Genomic DNA, 23,862 nt, shown 5'->3' with positions numbered 1-23,862 from the left:
TCTCGGGAAAGTAAGATACCGAAGGACAAAGGAAATGATATACGCGATTAAATGAATCCTTGACATAGAGGTTCAACCGATAAGATCTTCAAAGAATATGTAGGATCCAATATGGGCATCCATGTCTCGCTATTGGATATTGACCGGAGAGTGTCTTGGTCATGTCTACATAGTTCTCGAACCCGCAGGGTCTGCACACATAAGGTTCAGTGATGTTTCGGTATAGCTGAATTATTGATGTTGGTAACCCAAGGTTGTTCGGAGTCCCGGATGAGATCCCGGACATCACGAGGGTTTCTGGAATGGTCCGGAGACGAAGATTGATATATAGGAAGTATCCATTTGGCTTCCAGAAGGTTTTTGGGAATTACCGGGAAAGTACCGGGAATGACGAATAGGTTCCGGAGTTCTACCGAAAGGGGCCACTCACCCGAGAGAAGACCAAAAGGGGACCAAGGGTGGCTCACCATCCCCTAGTGGGATGGGGGCCATCCCAAGAGGGCCTAGGTCGGCCAAAGTGGGATAAAAGGCAAGGAGGGGAGGCCAATCCGATTTGGGGAAGGAGTACTCCTCCTTCCAAGTGGAGTTGGAGGAGGACTCCTCCCTCTACCTCTTGCGTCAGCCAAAACTCTAGGGTTTTCCCTAAGGCATCATCCCCTCCCTCCCACCTATATATAGTGGAGGTGAGAGAGGCTTTTGACACTCAAGAAAAAGTGCAACTCTCTCTCCCTCCACAACTTCGACACCCCGTAGCTAGATTAGTCCGGCACGACGAAGACCTGTCGGAGTAGCTCCAGTACCACCACCGTCACGCCGTCGCGCTTCCGGAGAATTCAGCTACCTCTTCGCGCCTCTTGTTGGATCAAGAAGGTGGGGATCTTCATCGAGTTGTACGTGTGCTGAACACAGAGGTGTCGTCCGTTCGGTACTAGATTGGGACGGAGTTCGTGGGACGGATCATGATTGGATCACGAAGACGTTCGACTACATCAAGCGCGTTTCTTAATGCTTCCTGCTTAGAGATCTACAAGGGTATGTGGATCTGATCTCCCCTCTCATAGATGATCATCACCATGATAGGTCTTTCGTGTGCATAGGAAATTTTTTGTTTCCCATGCGACGTTCCCCAACAGTTGCCTCATGAGCTAGGTTCATGCGTACATGATATCTCGAGTAGAATACAAAACAGTTTGTGGGAGTTGATGTTCAAATTTCTGCCCTCCTTAGTCTTTTCTTGATTCGGCGGTATTGATGGATTGAAGCGGCCCAGACCAACATTACTCGCACGCTTACGAGAGACCAGTTTCATCGACTAACATGCAACTTGTTGCATAAAGATGACTGGCGTGTGTTTGTTTCTTCAACTTTAGTTGAATCAGATTTGACTGAGGCGGTCCTTGGAGAAGGTTAAATAGCAACTTGCATATCACCATTTTGGTTTCGCGTAAGTAATATGCGATCATACTAGATACCCATAGCAGCCACGTAAAACATGCAACAACAAATTAGAGGACGTCTAACTTGTTTTTGCATGGTATGCATATGATGTGATATGGCCAAAGACATGATAATGATATATTGGATGTATGAGATGATCATGTTGTAACAGTTAAATATTGACTTGCACCTCGATGCTACGGCAACCGACAGGAGCCATAGGGTTGTCTTTAATTATTTTTTGCGCTTGGTGATGTTTTCCTTTATCGCTAGTAGTAGCTTTAGTGGTAACAACATAGTAAGCGTGACAACCTCGATGATAGCACAATGATGGAGATCATGATGATGGAGATCACGGTGTGATGCCGGTGACGATGGAGATCATGTCAGTGCTTTGGTGATGGAGCTCAAGAAGCACAAGTCCATGGCCATATCATGTCACTTATGATTTGCATGTGATGTTAATCATTTTATGCACCTTATTTTGCTTAGGACGACGGTAACATTATAAGGTGACCCCTCACTAAAATTTCAAGATAAAATTGTGTTCTCCCCGACTGTGCACCGTTGTGACAGTTCGTCGTTTCGAGACACCACGTGATGATCGGGTGTGCTAGACTCAACATTCACATACAACGGGTGCAAAACAGTTGCACACGCGAAACACTCAGGTTAAACTTGACGAGCCTAGCATGTAAATACATGGCCTCAAAACACAAGAGACTGAAAGGTCGAGCATGAATGATATAGTTCATATGATCAACATGGAGATGTTCACCACTGAAACTAAGCTCAACTCACGTGATGATCGGACTTGAGTTAGTGGATTTGGATCATGCGCCACTCGAATGATTAGAGGGATGTCTATTTGAGTGGGAGTTTATTAGTAATATGATTAGCTAAACTCAATTATCTTGAACATAGTCTAAGTAATCTTTGCAAAATTGTATGTTGTAGATCAATGGCTCACGTAGTAGCAACCCTGAATTTTAATGTGTTCCTAGAGAAACCTAAGTTGAAAGATGATGGAAGAAACTTTGTTGACTGGACCCATAATCTGAGTCTTATCCTTCAGGCTGCCCAAAAGTCATATGTCCTTGATGAACCACTAGCTGATGAACCACCCCAACCTGCATTGCGTGAAGTTATGAACATCTGGCACACACACAAAGATGACCACTCGTTAGTTCAATGTGCAATTTTGTATGGCTTAGAACCGTGACTTCAAAGATGTTTTGAACGTCATGGAGCATATGAGATGTTCCAGGAGTTGAAGTTTATCTTTGAGAAGAATGCCTGAATCGAGAGGTATGAGACCTCCGATAAGTTCTATGCTTGGAAAATGGAGGAGAACGGGTCTGTCAGTGAACATGTGCTCAGAATGTCTGGGTACTCTAACCGTCTGGCTGAGCTGGGAATTGCTCTCCTGCCGGAAGCTATCACTGACAGAGTTCTTCAGTCACTACCGCCAAGCTACAAAGGCTTTGTGTTGAACTATAACATGCAAGGGATGAATAAGTCACGAGCCGAGCTATTTGCGATGCTGAAAGTCGTAGAGTCGGAAATCCAGAAGTAGGATCAAGTGTTGATGGTCAATAAGACCACTGGTTTCAAGAAAAAACGGCAATGGGAGAAGGGTAACTCCAAGAAGAGTGGCAAAGTTGTTCCCCCTCCGACGATGAAACCCAAGTCTCGACCCAAGCTGGAAACTGAGTGATACAATTGCAAGGGGACTGGTCACTGGAAGCGGAACTGCCCCAAGTATTTGGCTGATAAGAAGGCGGCCAACACCAAACAAGGTATATTTGATATACATGTTATTGACGTGTACCTCACCAGCTCTCGTAGTAGTGCCTGGTTATTTGATACCGGTTCTGTTGCTCAAATTTGCAACTCGAAACATGAACTATGGAATAAACGAAGGCTAGCGAAGGATGAAGTGATGATGCGCGTGGGAAATGGTTCCAAGGTTGATGCGATCGCCGTTGGCAAAATCTCACTTTAGTTACCATCGGGATTAGTGATGAACTTAAATAATTGTTATTTAGTACCTGCGTTGAGCATGAACATTATATCTGGATCTTGTTTATTGCGAGACGGTTACTCATTTAAGTCAGAGAATAATGGTTGTTCTATTTGTATGAGTAATATATTTATGGTCATGCACCCATTGTGAGGGGTTTGTTCATATTAAATCTCGATAGTGATGACACTCATTTTCATAACATTGAGACCAAAAGATGTAGAGTTAATAATGATAGTGCCACTTTCTTGTGGCACTGCCGCTTAGGTCATATTGGTGTAATACGCATGAAGAAACTCCATGATGATGGACTTTTGGAGTCACTTGATTTTGAATCACTTGACACATGCAAACCATGTCTCATGGGCAAGATGACTAAGACTCCATTCTCCGGGATAATGGAGCATGCAAGTGACTTGTTGGAGATCATACATACTGATGTGTGCGGACCGATGAGCATAGAGGCGTGCGGTGGATATCGTTATTTTCTCACCTTCACTCATAATTTGAGTAGGTATGGTTATATCTACTTAATGAAGCACAAGTCTGAAACGTTTGAAAATTTCAAGCAATTTCAGAGTGAAGTTGAAAATCATCGTAACAAGAAGATCAAGTTCCTACGATTTGATCAAGGAGGTGAGTGATACGTCTCCATCGTATATACTTTTCCAAACTCTTTTGCCCTTTTTGGACTCTAATTTTCATGATTTGAATGGAACTAACCCGGACAGACTCTGTTTTCAGCAGAATTGCCATGGTGTTGTTTTTGTGCAGAAATGAAAGTTCTCGGAATGTCCTAAAAATTTAAGGAGAATATTTCTGGAAAATATGAAAAATACCTGTGCAAAGATCCACCGGAGGGACGGGCCAGTGGGCCACAAGCCCTGTCGCCGCGGCCACCCCCCAGGCCGCGGCAACCAAGCTTGTGGGGCCAACGTGACTCTGCTGCCCCCAAACTCAGCTCTATTTATTCCCTTTTGTCCCGGAAAAAATCAAGAGAAAAGACTTCATTGCGTTTCACGATCTAGAGGCGCCGCCACATCCCGTTCTTCATTTGGAGGCCAGATCTGGAGTCCGTTTTGGGCTCCGGATCAAGGAGATCGTCGCCATTGTCATCATCAACCTTCTTCCCTCTCCAATTCCATGAAGCTCTTCACCATTCATGAGTAATCTATTCGTAGGCTCGTTGGACGGTGATGAGTAGGATAAGATCTATCATGTAATCGAGTTAGTTTTGAAGGGGATTGATTCCTAGTATCCGCGATGTTCTGAGATTGATGTTGCTACTACTTTGCCATGCTTAATGCTTGTCACTAGGGCCTGAGTGCCATGATTTCAGATCTGAAATTACTATGTTGTCACCAATATATGTGTGTTTCAGATCCGATCTTGCAAGTTGTAGTTACCTAATATGTGTTATGATCCAGCAACCCCGGAGTGACAATAACTGGAACCACTCCCGATGATGACCATAGTTTGAGGAGTTCATGTGTTCACCAAGTGCTAATGAGTTGTTCCGGTTCTTTATTAAAAGGAGAACCTTAATATCCCGTAGTATCCATTTGGACCACGCTGCCACGGGAGGGATGGACAATAGATATCATGCAAGTTCTTTTCGCTAAGCACATATGACTACACACGGAATGCATGCCTACATCACATTGACGAACGGGAGCTAGCCACATATCTCTCCATGTTATAACTGTTGCATGATGAATGTCATCCGAGAAATCACCGATCCATTGCCTACAAGTTTGTCCCACTGCTGTTGTTACTTGTTTTGCTCTGCTGCTGTTACTTGCTGCTACTGTTACTTGCTTTACCCTGCTGCTACTTGCTACTGCTGTTGCTTGCTACTGTTGCTACTTGCTACTGCTGTCACTACTGCTGTTCCTTGCCACTTCTGTTACTCGTTACGCTGCTTCTACCTGCTACAATACTTTTTCTGGCAACGTTGTCGGGAAAGAATATTTCCTGTCCACGGGAAACTTACTGACGCCATTGATACAACCGTTAGGAATAGTTTGCCGTCAACAGATCATTTCTGGCACCGTTGCTATCATACTACTTTGCTACTGATACTTTGCTTGCAGACACTAATATTTCAGGTGTGGTTGAGCTGACGCCTCAACTGCTAATACTGGAGAATATTCTTCCCCTCCCGTCACGCGAACCAACAAATTTGGGTTGAATACTCTACCCTCGGAAACTGCCGCGATCCCACGCGCTGGTGGGCTATTGCAAGACAATTTCTAATTGTTGAGCAACTGGAAGCAGCTCTTTTCTGGCTCCGTTGCCGTGGAGGCATCAAGTCAGGAATAGTTGCACGTCAACAACATTTTTCTGGCACCGTTGCCGGGGAGGATAGCTATATTCTCTGAGTCACTTGGGATTTATATCTGCTGATCACTATGAAGAATCTGTAATATCGAAGAACCAAAGTCTTGCCCTCAACTACGAGGGGAGGTAAGGAATTGCCATCTAGCTCTGCACTTGATTCACCTTCAGTTATGAGTAAGTTTGCGACACCACCTCCTTCTAGAAATCTTGATATGTCGCCTGTGCTTGATGATACTATGCTTGATACTGCTAGAAATGCTATGTGTGATACTGCTAGAGATCCTATGCCTGATGATGCTAGAGATGCTATGCTTGATACTGCTTTGCCTGATGATGCTAGAGATGCTATGCCTGATACTGCTAGAGATGTTATGCTTGATACTGCTTTGCCTGATGATGCTAGAGATGCTATTTTGCCTGATGATGCTATGCTTGATACTGCTAGAGATACTACTTTGCCTGATATGCCACTAGGGGTATTCCTTGATGCTCATATTGCTAGAGTTACTGCCAATGCTCGTGATGCTTCTGAAACTGTCGATACTATTGAGATAGAACCTGCTTTTGCTCCTGCTAGATCTAGCTCTCCTAGATATGAATTGACTAATATACCCGAGGGTTATGTTATGGAGGGAGAGATAGCTGAGGATTTTCTTGCGTGTAAGGATGCCTATGACGCTGAGAAATTACTTCTCAAGTGGAAGGAAAAATCTCTGAAAGCTAGGATGAAATACGACCTGAAGTTTGCCACTTCACCTATCTTTATCACCGATGAGGATTATGAATTCTCTGTCGACCCTGAGATAATCTCTCTAGTCGAATCTGATCCTTTCCACGGTTATGAGTCTGAGACGGTTGTAGCCCATCTTACCAAACTGCACGATATAGCCACCCTTTTCACTAGTGAGGAGAAGATCCGCTACTATTATATCCTTAAGTTGTTTCCTTTCTCTCTAAAGGATGACGCTAAAGCCTGATTCACTTCTCTTGCCCCTGGATGTGTGAGTAGTCCCCAAGATATGGTCTATTACTTCTGTGAGAAATATTTCCTTGCCCATAAGAAGCAATCTGCCTTGCAGGAAATATACAACTTTGCTCAACTCAAAAAAGAGAGTCTCTCACAAGCTTGGGGGAGGATCATCCAGCTACAGAATGCTTTGCCTGATCACCCTCTTAAGAAGAACGAGAAACTTGATATCTTCTATAACGGACTTACCGATGCTTCTAGAGACCACCTAGACAGTTGTGCCGGTTGTGTTTTTAGGGAACGAACTATAGAACAAGCTGAGATCCTATTGAATAACATCTTGATCAACGATAATGCTTGGACTATCCCCGAACCACCTCCTAAGCCAACTCCTAAGAAAAGAGGTATTCTATTCCTCAGTCGCGAAGATATGCAAGAAGCCAAGAAATCTATGCAAGAGAAAGGCATTAAGTCTGAAGATGTCAAAAATCTACCACCTATCGAAGAGATCCATGGTCTCGATAACCCGATACAGGTAGTGGAAGTAAATTCTCTATGTAGGTTTGATGAGAGTGATATTCCTTTTGATAAACCTGCTAGCCTATGCTTTGATGAATTTGACAACTTTGTTGCCAAACAACAGAGTTTCAATTATTATGTTAGTAGACATTTGGAACAAAGTACTCGTATGCTTAGTCATTTAAGTGCTTGTGTAGACAGAAATGTCAATGATGTGAAGCTTCTGAGTAAACATGCCTCTATGATTACTACTCAGGTAGAACAAGTACTTAAAGCTCAAAATGACTTGCTCAATGAATTAAATGACAACTCTGTCAAAGTCATTACTAGAGGAGGCAAAATGACTCAGGAACCTTTGTATCCTGAAGGCCATCCTAAGAGAATTGATCCCAGTCATCCTAAGAAGAAGAAGGATGATAGAAACCTACATGTCAGTTCACCAAATACTGTCACACCTGAAGAACCAAATGATATTTCTGCGTCCGATGCAGAAACACAATCTGGTGATGAACATGAACCTGGTGACTATACGGACAGCGATGTTCATAATAATGCTCAACCTAGCAATGATGAGGATGTGGAGATTGAACCTACGGTTAATCCTGATAACCCAGAACCTAAGAGATACGATAAGAATGACTTCACTGCTAGGAAGCATGGTAAAGAAAGGGAGCCATGGGTTCAGAGACCTATGCCCTTTCCTCCTAAGCCATCCAAGAAAAAGGATGATGAGGATTTTGAGCGCTTAATTGAAATGATAAGACCCGTCTTTCTGCAGATGCGGTTAATTGATATGCTCAAAATGTCTCCATATGCCAAGTACATGAAAGATATCGTGACCAATAAGAGGAGGATACCTGAGGTTGAGATTTCCACCATGATCGCCAATTATACTTTCAAAGGTGGAACTCCTAAGAAACTAGGTGATCCCGGTGTGCCCACTATACCTTGCTCTATTAAAGGAAACTACGTAAGAACTGCTTTATGCGACCTTGGAGCCAGTGTTAGTGTTATGCCCCTCTCTCTTTATCGTAGACTTGAACTGGATAAGTTGACACCCACTGAAATGTCTTTGCAAATGGCCGACAAATCAACTTCTTTCCCTGTCGGCATTTGCGAGGATGTGCCTGTTGTGGTTGCTAACACCACTATCTTAACACACTTTGTTATTTTGGATATTCCCGAGGACGATGCCATGGCTGTCATCCTCGGAAGACCCTTTTAAACACTGCAGGGGCTATTATAGATTGCAACAAAGGCAATGTCACTTTCCATGTCAACGGTAATGAGCATACAGTGCACTTTCCGAAGAAACGATATCAAGTACATTGCATCAATGCTATCGAAAAAACTTCATCGATTCTTATTGGGAGCTTTGAATGCCCTATTCCTTGTGTTAAGATGAAGTATGATTTGCGTGTTGGGGAGACTCATATCCCCATTGAGGTGACTTAGTGGCTATTCGACAATTCTCCGTTTCCTTATGCGATTTGAAAAAGTTTTGTCATGAGGATTTGATCAACCCCATTGACGGATTTCTTTCGATGACCATGAGATGGATGAATCGAGGAGTCACAAACCTCTGTTTTAAGCTTTCACTTTTTGTTGCCTAGAAGAAAAATGATATATTTAGTTTAGTTTTCCCTTTTTACTGCTTTAGCGTCCCGGAGAAAAGTACCCCAAAAATAAAAGTTCTCCGATGGTCCTGAAAATCAGATATGATTTTTTCTGGATTTTTTTTTGAAAAATACTGGGACTCAGAGCTGGCCTGGGGGCCACACCGGTGGGCCACAAGCCCTGTCACCGCGGCCACCCCGCTGGCTACGGCAATCAAGCTTGTGGGGCCCACAGGGACCCCCTCCACTCATTCCAGCTCCCATCCTCTTCTTCTACCTCTAGAAAAAATCGTTTCGCAGCTCAAACCCGTTTTCTTGCTCATTTGGCTGTGATTTTCGATCTCCTTGCTCAAAGCACCATTCTCCGAACCGTTTTGGGGAAATTACTCCTTGGTAAGTGACTCCTCCATTGGTCCAATTATTTTTTGCTCTAGTGCTTTATCCTTCGCGTATTCTTGCTACCTTGGTGACCCTATTCTTGAGCTTGAAATGTTGATTTTAGCTGGTCCCAAGTAGTTTTAGCGCGTGATAGGGTCTCTAGGCACTAGTAGGAGTAGTTGCTATGAGTTGGGTTAATCCTTACTCACTTTTCTTTCGAAGTCTCTAAAATTTCCTAATTTTTCAGAGCTAGAAAAAGGAAAAGATGAGGAGGTTCTTGAGAGGCTCTTCAAGCCGTAACCCCAAGGAGGATGAGAAGAACCACCCCAAGTACATGGTTCCTCGAGTCACAGAAGTTCGAGCATGCGAGTCGCCAAGTGATGAATTTTTGCGCGCCGCTGGGATTTATGAAGACTTTTATTACTTGGTGGAGAACGCAGGTCTTACCGCGTTCGTTGAAGATAAGTGCCCACAATACCTCCTCCTCGCCAATATTTTCATTCAAAGCTTCAACTTTTATCCGAGAAAGAATCCTCCTATGGTTGAGTTCATGTTATACGATATCCCCTAGTGCATGACACTACAGGATTTTTGCAATGTGTGCAAATTACCTTATGTTGGGGATATTCATGATCCTCGTCCACGGGACTTAGAGGATTTCAGAGGTACTATTGATGTTGGAGAGGAGAGAGGAGTGTCTCGCGCTAGAATTGCTAGCATACATTTTCCTGTGCTTCGGTACTTCTCATTATTTGTGGGAAAATGTTTGATTGGCCGTGGGGAGGCTGGATCACTTAGCTCTACAGACCTTGCGGTTTTGCGCGAGGGCCTTTATAACGTTAAGACTTATAGCCTAGGTGCTATAGTAGCTCAGCGATTGAACACAAACCGTTCCAAAGGTGTCGTCTATGGAGGTATATATGCTACCCGTCTTGCCAGACACTTCGAGATACCCGTTAGACTGGGGGAGGAAGAAGAGATGCTTCTTCCTGAGAAATATCTCGATTATGACAGCATGGTTCGCCATGATTTTCTGGATAGAGATGCTAGTAGACGGATGATTTATAACCTGGTATTTAGTCAGGGTACTTGAGAGACTATTACTTCGCCTGCTCCTTCTTTGTTCAACCTTTATGCAGGCAGGTAAATTATTATGCCCTCGGACATCCACGCGTATTGGGGCTTGGCCCAACCACAAGTGCCCGTGCTTGAGCCGCCAGTCAAGTACCATACGCCAGTTTATCAGTGGGAGCCAGAGGAGCTCACACAACAGTTGCATCCACAGTCCGCTCCGGAGTATCCCGGAGCTAGTTATTTTCCTCTTTGGGAGTAGACCAAGCTAGGCCAAAAGCCTAAGCTTGGGGGAGTACGTGTTTGCACCAACTTTACATTCATGCTTATGCTTTCACTTTGTTAGTTGGTGTTTACACTTTGCCTCTGTATTATCCATGCTAGTTTATTTTCGTTTTCTTGTTATCTTGTTTTGTGTCCTTTTGAGAAAACCCGAAAATATTTTCCTTTCTTCTTTTGCTTGTTGGGAGATTTCCCGTGTAAATAGTTTTCTGTTTCTTTGGGTCAAGGTAGAAGATATTGGTTACAATGTTTAGTGGCTCTTGCATGCATACCTGTTTAACTTTCAAAGAGCCATCTTACTTTGTCTTCTCCTTTGTGTTTGCCTACAGATTCAGCTTAGTCCAATGCACGAGCACTCTTATTATTGTTCACGTCGTTCGATCGTGCAAGTGAAAGGCAATAATGATGATATATGATGAAGTGATTGAGACTGGAAAAGCTGGTATGAACTCTATCTATTTTGTTTTTGTAAATATGACTAGCTTGTCATTCCAGATTCAGCTTTGTTCAGAGAGAACCATGTTTGCAATAACGACTTAGAGATCATAGTTTCTGATGCCATGCTTAATTAGCTAGGAGCTTATAATGGTTTGTCTTGAATGCCAACATAGATTTTGAGATGACTATGATGTAGTATGATAGGATGGTATTCTCCTTTGAATGATTCAAGTGGCTTGACTTGGCGCATGTTCATGCATGTAGTTGAAACAAAATCAACATAGCCTCTATGATGTTCGTGTTCATGGTGTTGGGAACGTCGCATGGGAAACAAAAAATTTCCTACGCGCACGAAGACCTATCATGGTGATGTCCATCTACGAGAGGGGATGAGTGATCTACGTACCCTTGTAGATCGTACAGCAGAAGCGTTAGTGAACGCGGTTGATGTAGTGGAATGTCCTCACGTCCCTCGATCCGCCCCGCGAACAATCCCGCGATCAGTCCCACGATCTAGTACCGAACGGACGGCACCTCCGCGTTCAGCACACGTACAGCTCGACGATGATCTCGGCCTTCTTGATCCAGCAAGAGAGACGGAGAGGTAGAAGAGTTCTCCGGCAGCGTGACGGCGCTCCGGAGGTTGGTGATGACCTTGTCTCACCAGGGCTCCGCCCGAGCTCCGCAGAAACGCGATCTAGAGGAAAAACCGTGGAGGTATGTGGTCGGGCTGTCATGGAAAAGTCGTCTCAAATCAGCCCTAAAACCTCCGTATATATAGGTGGGAGGGAGGGGGCCTTGCCTTGGGGCTCAAGGAGCCCCAAGGGGATCGGCCGAGTCCAAGGGGGGAGGACTCCCCCCCAAACCGAGTTGGACTTGGTTTGGTGGGAGGGAGTCCCCCTTCCTTCCCACCTCCTCCCCTTTTTTTCTTCTCTTGATTTTTCTTTTCTTGGCGCATAGAGCCCTTTTGGGCTGTCCCACCAGCCCACTAAGGGCTGGTGTGCCACCTTCAAGGCCGATGGGCTTCCCCGGGGTGGGTTGCCCCCCAGGTGAACTCCCGAAACCCATTCGTCATTTCCGGTACATTCCTGGTAACTCCGAAAACCTTCCGGTAATCAAATGAGGTCATCCTATATATCAATCTTCATTTCCGGACAATTCCGGAAACCCTCGTGACGTCCGTGATCTCATCCGGGACTCCGAACAACATTCGTTAACCAACCATATAACTCAAATACGCATAAAACAACGTCGAACCTTAAGTGTGCAGACCCTGCGGGTTCGAGAACTATGTAGACATGACCCGAGAGACTCCTCGGTCAATATCCAACAGCGGGACGTGGATGCCCATATTGGATCCTACATATTCTACGAAGATCTTATCGTTTGAACCTCAGTGCCAAGGATTCATATAATCCCGTATGTCATTCCCTTTGTCCTTCGGTATGTTACTTGCCCGAGATTCGATCGTCAGTATCCGCATACCTATTTCAATCTCGTTTACCGGCAAGTCTCTTTACTCGTTCCATAATACAAGATCCCGCAACTTACACTAAGTTACATTGCTTGCAAGGCTTGTGTGTGATGTTGTATTGCCGAGTGGGCCCCGAGATACCTCTCCGTTCACACGGAGTGACAAATCCCAGTCTTGATCCATACTAACTCAACTAACACCTTCGGAGATACCTGTAGAGCATCTTTATAGTCACCCAGTTACGTTGCGACGTTTGATACACACAAAGCACTCCTCCGGTGTCAGTGAGTTATATGATCTCATGGTCATAGGAATAAATACTTGACACGCAGAAAACAGTAGCAACAGAATGACACGATCAACATGCTACGTCTATTAGTTTGGGTCTAGTCCATCACGTGATTCTCCTAATGACGTGATCCAGTTATCAAGCAACAACACCTTGTTCATAACCAGAAGACACTGACTATCTTTGATCAACTGGCTAGCCAACTAGAGGCTTGCTAGGGACGGTGTTTTGTCTATGTATCCACACATGTAAATGAGTCTTCATTCAATACAATTATAGCATGGATAATAAAAGATTATCTTGATACAGGAATTATAATAATAACTATATTTATTATTGCCTCTAGAGCATAATTCCAACAGTCTCCCACTTGCACTAGAGTCAATAATCTAGCCCTCACATCATAATGTGAATTACATTGTAATAAATCTAACACCCATACAGTTCTTGTGTTGATCATGCTTTGGCCGTGGAAGAGGTTTAGTCAGCGGGTCTGCTACATTCAGATCCGTGTGCACTTTGCATATATTTACGTCCTCTCCCTCGACGTAGTCGCGGATGAGGTTGAAGCGTCGTTTGATGTGTCTGGTCTTCTTGTGAAACCGTGGTTCCTTTGCTAAGGCAATGGCACCAGTGTTGTCACAGAACAAGGATATTGGATTCAGTGCGCTTGGCACCACTCCAAGACCCGTCATGAACTGCTTCATCCAGACACCCTCCTTAGCCGCCTCCGAGGCAGCCATGTACTCCGCTTCACATGTAGAATCTACTACGACGCTTTGCTTGGAACTGCACCAGCTTACTGCACCCCCATTAAGAATAAATACGTATCCGGTTTGCGACTTAGAGTCGTCCGATCTGTGTCAAAGCATGCATCGACGTAACCTTTTACGACGAGCTCTTCGTCACCTACATACACGAGAAACATCTCCTTAGTCCTTTTCAGGTACTTCAGGATATTCTTGACCGCTGTCCAGTGATCCACTCCTGGATTATTCTGGAACCTACCTGCCATACTTATAGCCAGGCTAACATCCGGTCTAGTGCACAACATCGCATACATGATAGAACCTATGGCTGAAGCATAGGGGACGGAGCGCATATGCTCTCTATCTTCATCAGTTGCTGGGCACTGAGTCTTACTCAATCTCGTACCTTGTAGAACTGGCAAGAACCCTTTCTTGGACTGTTCCATTTTGAACCTCTTCAAAACTTTATCAAGGTATGTGCTTTGTGAAAATCCTACCAGGCGTTTTGATCTATCCCTATAGATCTTAATGCCTAGAATGTAAGCAGCTTCTCCTAGGTCCTTCATAGAGAAAATTTTATTCAAGTAATCCTTTATGCTCTCTAAAAACTCTACGTTGTTTCCAATCAGCAATATGTCATCCACATATAATATTAGAAACGCCACAGAGCTCCCACTCACTTTCTTGTAAATACAAGATTCTCCAACCACTTGTATAAACCCAAATGCTTTGATCACCTCATCAAAGCGTTTGTTCCAACTCCGAGATGCTTGCACCAGTCCATAAATGGATCGCTGGAGCTTGCACACCTTGTTAGCATTCTTAGGATCGACAAAACCTTCGGGTTGTATCATATACAACTCTTCCTTAAGGAAACCGTTAAGGAACGCCGTTTTGACATCCATCTGCCAGATTTCATAATCGAAAAATGCAGCTATTGCTAACATGATTCTGACGGACTTAAGCATCGCTACGGGTGAGAAAGTCTCATCGCAGTCAACTCCTTGAACTTGTGAAAAACCCTTTGCCACAAGTCGAGCTTTATAAACGGTCACATTACCGTCAGCGTCCGTCTTCCTCTTAAAGATCCATTTGTTCTGAATGGCCTTGCGGCCCTCAGGCAGTACCTCCAAAGTCCACACTTTGTTCTCATACATGGATCCTATCTCGGACTTCATGGCTTCCAGCCATTTGTTGGAATATGGGCCCACCATTGCTTCTTCATAATTCGCAGGTTCATTGTTGTCTAACAACATGATTGATAAGACGGGATTACCATACCACTCTGGAGCAGCACGTGGTCTCGTCGACCTGCGTGGTTCGACAGAAACTTGAACTGGAGTTTCATGATCATCATCATTAACTTCCTCCTCAACCGGCGTCGCAATGACAGAGGTTTCCCCTTGCCCTGCGCCACCATCCAGAGGGATGAGAGGTTCGACAACCTCGTCAAGTTCTATCTTCCTCCCACTCAATTCTCTCGAGAGAAACTCCTTCTCGAGAAAAGCTCCATTTTTAGCAACAAACACTTTGCCCTCGGATTTGAGATAGAAGGTGTACCCAACTGTCTCTTTTGGGTAACCTATGAAGTCGCATTTTTCCGCTTTGGGTTCCAGCTTTTCAGGCTGAAGCTTTTTGACATAAGCATCACATCCCCAAACTTTAAGAAACGACAACTTTGGCCTTTTGCCATACCACAGTTCGTATGGTGTCGTCTCAACGGATTTTGATGGTGCCCTATTTAAAGTGAATGCAGCTGTTTCTAATGCATAGCCCCAAAATGAGAACGGCAAATCAGTAAGAGACATCATAGATCGGACCATCTCTAATAGAGTACGATTACGACGTTCGGACACACCATTACGCTATGGTGTTCTAGGCGGTGTTAACTGTGAAACAATTCCACATTGTCTTAAGTGAGCACCAAACTCGAAACTCAGATATTCACCCCCACGATCAGACCGTAGGAACTTGATCTTCTTGTTACGATGATTTTCCACTTCACTCTGAAATTGCTTGAACTTTTCAAATGTTTTAGACTTGTGCTTCATCAAGTAGACATAACCATATCTACTTAAATCGTCAGTGAAGGTGAGAAAATAACGATATCCGCCGCGTGCCTCCACGCTCATCGGACCACACACATCGGTATGTATGATTTCCAACAAGTAACTTGCACGCTCCATTGTTCCTGAGAACGGAGTCTTAGTCATCTTGCCCATGAGGCATGGTTCGCACGTGTCAAGTGAATCAAAGTCAAGTGACTCCAAAAGTCCATCAGCATGGAGTTTCTTCATGCGCTTTACACCAATATGACCTAAGCGGCAGTGCCACAAAAATATGGCGCTATCATTGTTAACTCTAACTGTTTTGGTCTCAATGTTATGTATATGCGTATCGTTATCAAGATTCAATATGAACAATCCTCTCACATTCGGTGCATGACCATAAAAGATGTTACTCATAGAAATAGAACAACCATTATTCTCTGACTTAAAAGAGTAACCGTCTCGCAATAAACAAGATCCAGATATAATGTTCATGCTCAACGCAGGCACTAAATAACAATGATTTAAGTTCATCACTAATCCTGACGGTAACTGAAGTGACACTGTGTCGACGGCGATTGCATCAACCTTGGAACCATTTCCTACGCGCATCGTCACTTCATCTTTCGCCAGCCTTCGCCTATTCCGCAGTTCCTGTTTCGAGTTGCAAATATGAGCAACAGAACCGGTATCGAATACCCAGGCACTACTACGAGAGCCGGTTAAGTACACATCAATAACATGTATATCTAATATACCTGATTTTTCTTTGCCCGCCTTCTTATCTGCCAGATACTTGGGGCAATTGCGCTTCCAGTGACCCATACCCTTGCAATAGTAACACTCTGTTTCCGGCTTAGGTCCAGCTTTGGGTTTCTTCATTGGATTGGCAACAGGCTTGCCGCTCTTCTTCGAATTTCCCTTCTTGCCTTTGCCGTTTCTCTTGAAACTAGTGGTCTTATTCACCATCAACACTTGATGCTCTTTACGGAGTTCAGACTCTGCGACTTTCAGCATCGCAAACAACTCGCCGGGAGACTTGTTCATCCCTTGCATGTTGTAGTTCAACACAAAGCCTTTATAGCTTGGCGGCAGTGATTGAAGGATTCTGCCAGTGATAGCTTCTTGCGGGAGTTCAATCCCCAGCTCAGCTAGACGGTTTGAGTACCCAGACATTTTGAGCACATGTTCACTGACAGATGAGTTTTCCTCCATCTTGCAAGCATAGAATTTATCATAGGTCTCATACCTCTCGATCCGGGCGTTCTTCTGAAAGATAAACTCCAACTCCTGGAACATCTCAAATGCTCCATGACGCTCAAAGCGACGTTGAAGTCCCGGTTCTAAGGCATACAAAACTGCACATTGAACTATTGAGTAGTCCTCCTTACGTGCTAACCAAGCGTTCTTAACATCCTGATCAGCCGTAGTGGGTGGTTCATCTCCTAACGCAGCATTAAGGACATAATCCTTCTTCCCAGCTTGTAAGATTAGCTTAAGATTACGAGCCCAGTCTACAAAGTTGCTTCCATCATCTTTCAACTAAGCTTTCTCTAGGAACGTATTAAAATTCAGGATGACTGTCGCGTGAGCCATGATCTACAACACAAATATATTCAAAGTGGACTTAGACTATGTTCAAGATAATTAGAGTTTAACTTAATCAAATTATTCGCTAAACTCCCACTCAAAAAGTACATTTCTCTAGTCATTTGAGTGGTTCATGACTCACTTACACTAGCTCAAGTCCGATCATCACGTGAGTTGAGTATAGTTTCAGTGGTAAGCATCCCTATGCTAATCATATCATCTATATGATTCATGATCGACCTTTCGGTCTCATGTGTTCCGAGGCCATATCTGCACATGCTAGGCTCGTCAAGCTTAACCCGAGTGTTCCGCGTGCGCAACTGTTTTGCACCCGTTGTATGTGAACGTTGAGTCTATCACACCCGATCATCACGTGGTGTCTCGAAACGACGAACTGTAGCAACGGTGCACAGTCGGGGAGAACACAATTTCGTCTTGAAATTTTAGTGAGAGATCACCTCATAATGCTACCGTCGTTCTAAGCAAAATAAGGTGCATAAAAGGATTAACATCACATGCAATTCATAAGTGACATGATATGGCCATCATCACGTGCTTCTTGATCTCCATCACCAAAGCACCGGCACGATCTTCTTGTCACCGGCGCCACACCATGATCTCCATCAACGTGTTTCCATCGGGGTTGTCGTGATACTCATGCTATTACTACTAAAGATACATCCTAGCAAAATAGTAAACGCATCTGCAAGCACACACGTTAGTATAAAGACAACCCTATGGCTCCTGCCGGTTGCCGTACCATCGACGTGCAAGTCGATATTTCTATTACAACATGATCATCTCATACATCCAATATATCACATCACATCATTGGCCATATCACATCACAAGCATACCCTGCAAAAACAAGTTAGACTTCCTCTAATTTTGTTGTTGCATGTTTTACGTGGTGACCATGGGTATCTAGTAGGATCGCATCTTACTTACGCAAACACCACAACGGAGACATATGAGTTGCTATTTAACCTCATCCAAGGACCTCCTCGGTCAAATCCGATTCAACTAAAGTTGGAGAAACCGACACTTGCCAGTCATCTTTGAGCAACGGAGTTACTCGTAACGATGAAACCAGTCTCTCGTAAGCGTACGAGTAATGTCGGTCCAAGCCGCTTCAATCCAACAATACCGCGGAATCAAGAAAAGACTAAGGAGGGCAGGAAAATGCACATCACCGCCCACAAAAACTTTTGTGTTCTACTCGAGAACACATCTACGCATGAACCTAGCTCATGATGCCACTGTTGGGGAACGTCGCATGGGAAACAAAAAATTTCCTACGCGCACGAAGACCTATCATGGTGATGTCCACCTACGAGAGGGGATGAGTGATCTATGTACCCTTGTAGATCGTACAGCAGAAGCGTTAGTGAACGCGGTTGATGTAGTGGAACGCCCTCACGTCCCTCGATCCGCCCCGCGAACAATCCCGTGATCAGTCCCACGATCTAGTACCGAAAGGACGGCACCTCCGCGTTCAGCACACGTACAGCTCGACGATGATCTCGGCCTTCTTGATCCAGCAAGAGAGATGGAGAGGTAGAAGAGTTCTCTGGCAGCGTGACGGCGCTCCGGAGGTTGGTGATGACCTTGTCTCAGCAGGGCTCCGCCCGAGCTCCGCAGAAACGCGATCTAGAGGAAAAACCGTGGAGGTATGTGGTCGGGCTGCCGTGGAAAAGTCGTCTCAAATCAGCCCTAAAACCTCCGTATATATAGGTGGGAGGGAGGGGACCTTGCCTTGGGTCTCAAGGAGCCCCAAGGGGGTCGGCCGAGTCCAAGGGGGGAGGACTCCCCCCCCCAAACCGAGTTGGACTTGTTTTGGTGGGAGGGAGTCCCCCTTCCTTCCCACCTCCTCCCCTTTTTTTTCTTCTCTTGATTTTTCTTTTCTTGGCGCATAGAGCCCTTTTGGGCTGTCCCACCAGCCCACTAAGGGCTGGTGTGCCACCCTCAAGGCCTATGGGCATCCCCGGGGAGGGTTGCCCCCCCGGTGAACTCCCGGAACCCATTCGTCATTTCCGGTACATTCCCGGTAACTCCGAAAACCTTCCGGTAATCAAATGAGGTCATCCTATATATCAATCTTCGTTTCCGGACTATTCCGGAAACCCTCGTGACGTCCGTGATCTCATCCGGGACTCCGAACAACATTCGGTAACCAACCATATAACTCAAATACGCATAAAACAACGTCGAACCTTAAGTGTGCAGACCCTGCGGGTTCGAGAACTATGTAGACATGACCCGAGAGACTCCTCGGTCAATATCCAATAGCGGGACCTGGATGCCCATATTGGATCCTACATATTCTGCGAAGATCTTATCGTTTGAACCTCAGTGCCAAGGATTCATATAATCCCGTATGTCATTCCCTTTGTCCTTCGGTATGTTACTTGCCCGAGATTCGATCGTCAGTATCCGCGTATCTATTTCAATCTCGTTTACCGGCAAGTATCTTTAATCGTTCCGTAATACAAGATCCCGCAACTTACACTAAGTTACATTGCTTGCAAGGCTTGTGTGTGATGTTGTATTACCGAGTGGGCCCCGAGATACCTCTCCGTTCACACGGAGTGACAAATCCCAGTCTTGATCCATACTAACTCAACTAACACCTTCGGAGATACCTGTAGAGCATCTTTATAGTCACCCAGTTACGTTGCGACGTTTGATACACACAAAGCACTCCTCCGGTGTCAGTGAGTTATATGATCTCATGGTCATAGGAATAAATACTTGACACGCAGAAAATAGTAGCAACAAAATGACACGATCAACATGCTACGTCTATTAGTTTGGGTCTAGTCCATCACGTGATTCTCCTAATGATGTGATCCAGTTATCAAGAAACAACACCTTGTTCATAATCAGAAGACACTGACTATCTTTGATCAACTGGCTAGCCAACTAGAGGCTTGCTAGGGACGGTGTTTTGTCTATGTATCCACACATGTAAATGAGTCTTCATTCAATACAATTATAGCATGGATAATAAACGATTATCTTGATACAGGAATTATAATAATAACTATATTTATTATTGCCTCTAGGGCATAATTCCAACACATGGTGATTTATATCATGCTCATGCTTGCACTCAATGTTAGTCAAACTCATTGCATCTTGATGACTGTTGTCGCTCTCTAGTTGGTTGCTTCCCAGTCTTTTGCTAGCCTTCACTTGTACTAAGCGGAATACTGCTTGTGCATCCACTTCCATAAACCCAAAAGTTTCCATGAGAGTCCAAAATACCTACCTATTTGCGGTATCTACCTGCCGTTCCAAGTAAATTTGCATGTGCCATTCTCTAAACCTTCAAGAAATAATCTGTTTTGCATGCCCGAACCGCTCATGTGGTGACAGGGGGCTATTGGTATCTTCCATGTTAGGCGTGTTATCCTCGACATGTGTTTATTCACTGTCATTCACGAGAAAGGGGCCGGTAATTGGAATGCCCACTTCCACGCTAAAATCGAAAACATAACTGCAAACAAGACTCCCCCGGATTGATGTTAGTATGGACGGTACCCGAGGATTCGGCTAGCCGTGGAGTGTGATTGATTGGTGGTGGGGAGTTAAAACTTTACTTTTCTCTTTGGGAACCGCCTATAGCATGAGTAGCATGGAAGATATTGAGAACTCTTGGTCATTGCGTTGACAATGAAAGCATGCTACCCAAAATTATTATCTCTGTTTTCAAAGCTTGAGCTCTGGCACCTCTGCGAAGGGCCTGTCTATTTATTTTCCTATTGAGTCATCCTCTTCTTATAAAAGCACTAATTAGAGAGCACCTCTGTCATTTTTATGCTTTGCTTTTGATTGATATTGAGTATGAATATGACTGGATCTTCGTTGCTATTAATTACAATGTTTAGTCAGCCCTTGATCTTTGAAAGTGCTCTGCATTTATGTTTTGCGGTCTCAGAAAGAGCTAGCGATATACCACCTATTCATATTGCTTCATGCTTATTTTGATTGTCTGAAACTCATTATTATTTGCTCGCTAGCTCATTATGTCATTGATATTAGTTTACCATGAGACCTTTGTGTCACTTGCTTATGTGGTTAACTTGTGATCTTGCTGAAATTCTGGTTATGAGTTAGACATAGTTGCAACAACAAGATCAAACAGAGTTTGTCAAAGTTTTTCTTTCTCTTTCAGTTTGTCAACTGAGTTGCTTGAGGACAAGCAAGGTTTTAAGCTTGGGGGAATTTGATACGTCTCCATCGTATCTACTTTTCCAAACTCTTTTGCCCTTGTTTTGGACTCTAATTTGCATGATTTGAATGGAACTAACCCAAACTGACGTTGTTTTCAGCAGAATTGCCATGGTGTTGTTTTTGTGCAGAAATGGAAGTTCTTGAAACGTCTTGAAAATTTACGGAGAATATTTCTGGAAAATATGAAAAATACCTGCGCAAAGATCCACCGGAGGGGACGGGCCAGTGGGCCACAAGCCCTGTCGCCGCGACCACTCCCCCAGGCCGCGACAGCCAAGCTTGTGGGGCCCACGTGGCTGTGCCGCCCCCAAACTCAGCTCTGTTTATTCCCTTTCATCCCGGAAAAAATCAAGAGAGAAGATTTCATCGCGTTTCACGATCCAGAGGCGCCACCACATCCTGTTCTTCATCTGGAGGGCAGATCTGGAGTCCGTTTTGGGCTCCGGATCAAGGAGATCGTCGCCATCGTCATCATCAACCTTCTTCCCTCTCCAATTCCATGAAGCTCTTCATCGTTCATGAGTAATCTATTCGTAGGCTCACTGGGAGGTGATGAGTAGGATGAGATCTATCATGTAATCAAGTTAGTTTTGACGGGGATTGATCCCTAGTATCCACTATGTTCTGAGATTGATGTTGCTACTACTTTGCCATGCTTAATGCTTGTCACTAGGGCCCGAGTGCCATGATTTCAGATCTGAAATTATTATGTATTCACCAATATATGTGTGTTTTAGATCCGATCTTGCAAGTTGTAGTTACCTACTATGTGTTATGATCCGGCAACCCTGGAGTGACAATAACCGGAACCACTCCCTATGATGACCATAGTTTGAGGAGTTCATGTGTTCACCAAGTGCTAATGTGTTGTTCCGGTTCTTTATTAAAAGGAGAACCTTAATATCCCGTAGTATCCATTTGGACCCCGCTGCCACGGGAGGGATGGACAATAGATGTCATGCAAGTTCTTTTCCCTAAGCACGTATGACTACACACGGAATGCATGCCTACATCACATTGACGAATGGGAGCTAGCCACATATCTCTCTGTGTTATAACTGTTGCATGATGAATGTCATCCGACAAATCACCGATCCATTGCCTACGAGTTTGTCCCACTGCTGTTGTTACTTGTTTTTCTCTACTGCTGTTACTTGCTGCTACTGTTACTTGCTTTGCCCTGCTGCTACTTGCTACTGTTGTTACTTGCTACTGTTGCTACTTGCTACTTCTGTTCCTTGCCACTACTGTTACTCGTTACGGTGCTGCTACCTGCTACAATACTTTTTCTGGCACCGTTGTCGGGAAATAATATTTCTCGTCCACGGGCAACTTACTGGCGCCATTGATACAACCATTAGGAATAGTCTCCCGTCAATAGATCATTTCTGGCACCGTTGCTATCATACTACTTTGCTACTAATACTTTGCTTGCACACACTAATCTTTCAGGTGTGGTTGAGCTGACGCCTCAACTGCTAATACTGGAGAACATTCTTCCCCTCCCGTCGTGCGAACCAACAAATTTGGGTTGAATACTCTAACCTCGAAAACTGTTGCGATCCCACGCGCTGGTGGGCTATTGCAAGACAATTTCTAATTGTTGAGCAACTGGAAGCAGCTCTTTTCTGGCTCCGTTGCCGTGGAGGCATCAAGTAAGGAATAGTTGCACGTCAGTGAGTATCTGAGTTACAAGTTTGGTGCTCACTTAAGACAATGTGGAATTGTTTCACAGTAGACACCGCCTGGAACACCACATCTCAATGGTGTGTCCGAACGTCGTAATTGTACTTTATTAGATATAGTACATTCTATGATGTCTCTTCCTGATTAGTCGTTATCATTTTGGGGCCATGCATTGTAGACAGCTACATTCACTTTAAATAGGGCACCATCAAAATCCATTGAGATGACACCATATGAGCTGTGGTATGGCAAGAAGCCAGAGTTGTCGTTTCTTAACGTTTGGGGATGTGATGCTTATGTCAAAAAGCTTCACCCTGGAAAGTTGGAACCCAAAGCGGAAAAGCGCGTCTTCATAGGTTACCCAAAAGAGACAGTTGGGTATACCTTCTATCTCAAATCCGAGGGCAAAGTGTTTGTCGCCAAGAACTGAGCTTTTCTTGAGAAAGAGTTTCTCTCGAAAGAATTGAGTGAGAGGAAGATAGAACTTGATGAGGTTGTAGAACCTCTGCTTCAACAAGATGGTGGCACAGGGCAGAAAGAAATTCATGTCAAGGCAATACCAGTTGATGAGGAAGCTAATGATGGTGATCATGAAGCTTCAGATCAAGTTGCCATCGAACCTCGCATGTCGACAAGGCCACGTACTCCTCCTGAGTGATGCAAAAATCATGTCTTGTCAATCATGTTGTTAGACAACAATGAGCCTGCGAATTATCGGG

The sequence above is a fragment of the Hordeum vulgare genome, chromosome 6H (assembly GCF_904849725.1).
Source record: "Hordeum vulgare subsp. vulgare chromosome 6H, MorexV3_pseudomolecules_assembly, whole genome shotgun sequence".
In the NCBI taxonomy this organism is placed as follows: Eukaryota; Viridiplantae; Streptophyta; class Magnoliopsida; order Poales; family Poaceae; genus Hordeum; species Hordeum vulgare.
The sequence above is the reverse complement of the archived record's forward strand: the minus strand, read 5'-3'. Positions refer to the sequence as shown.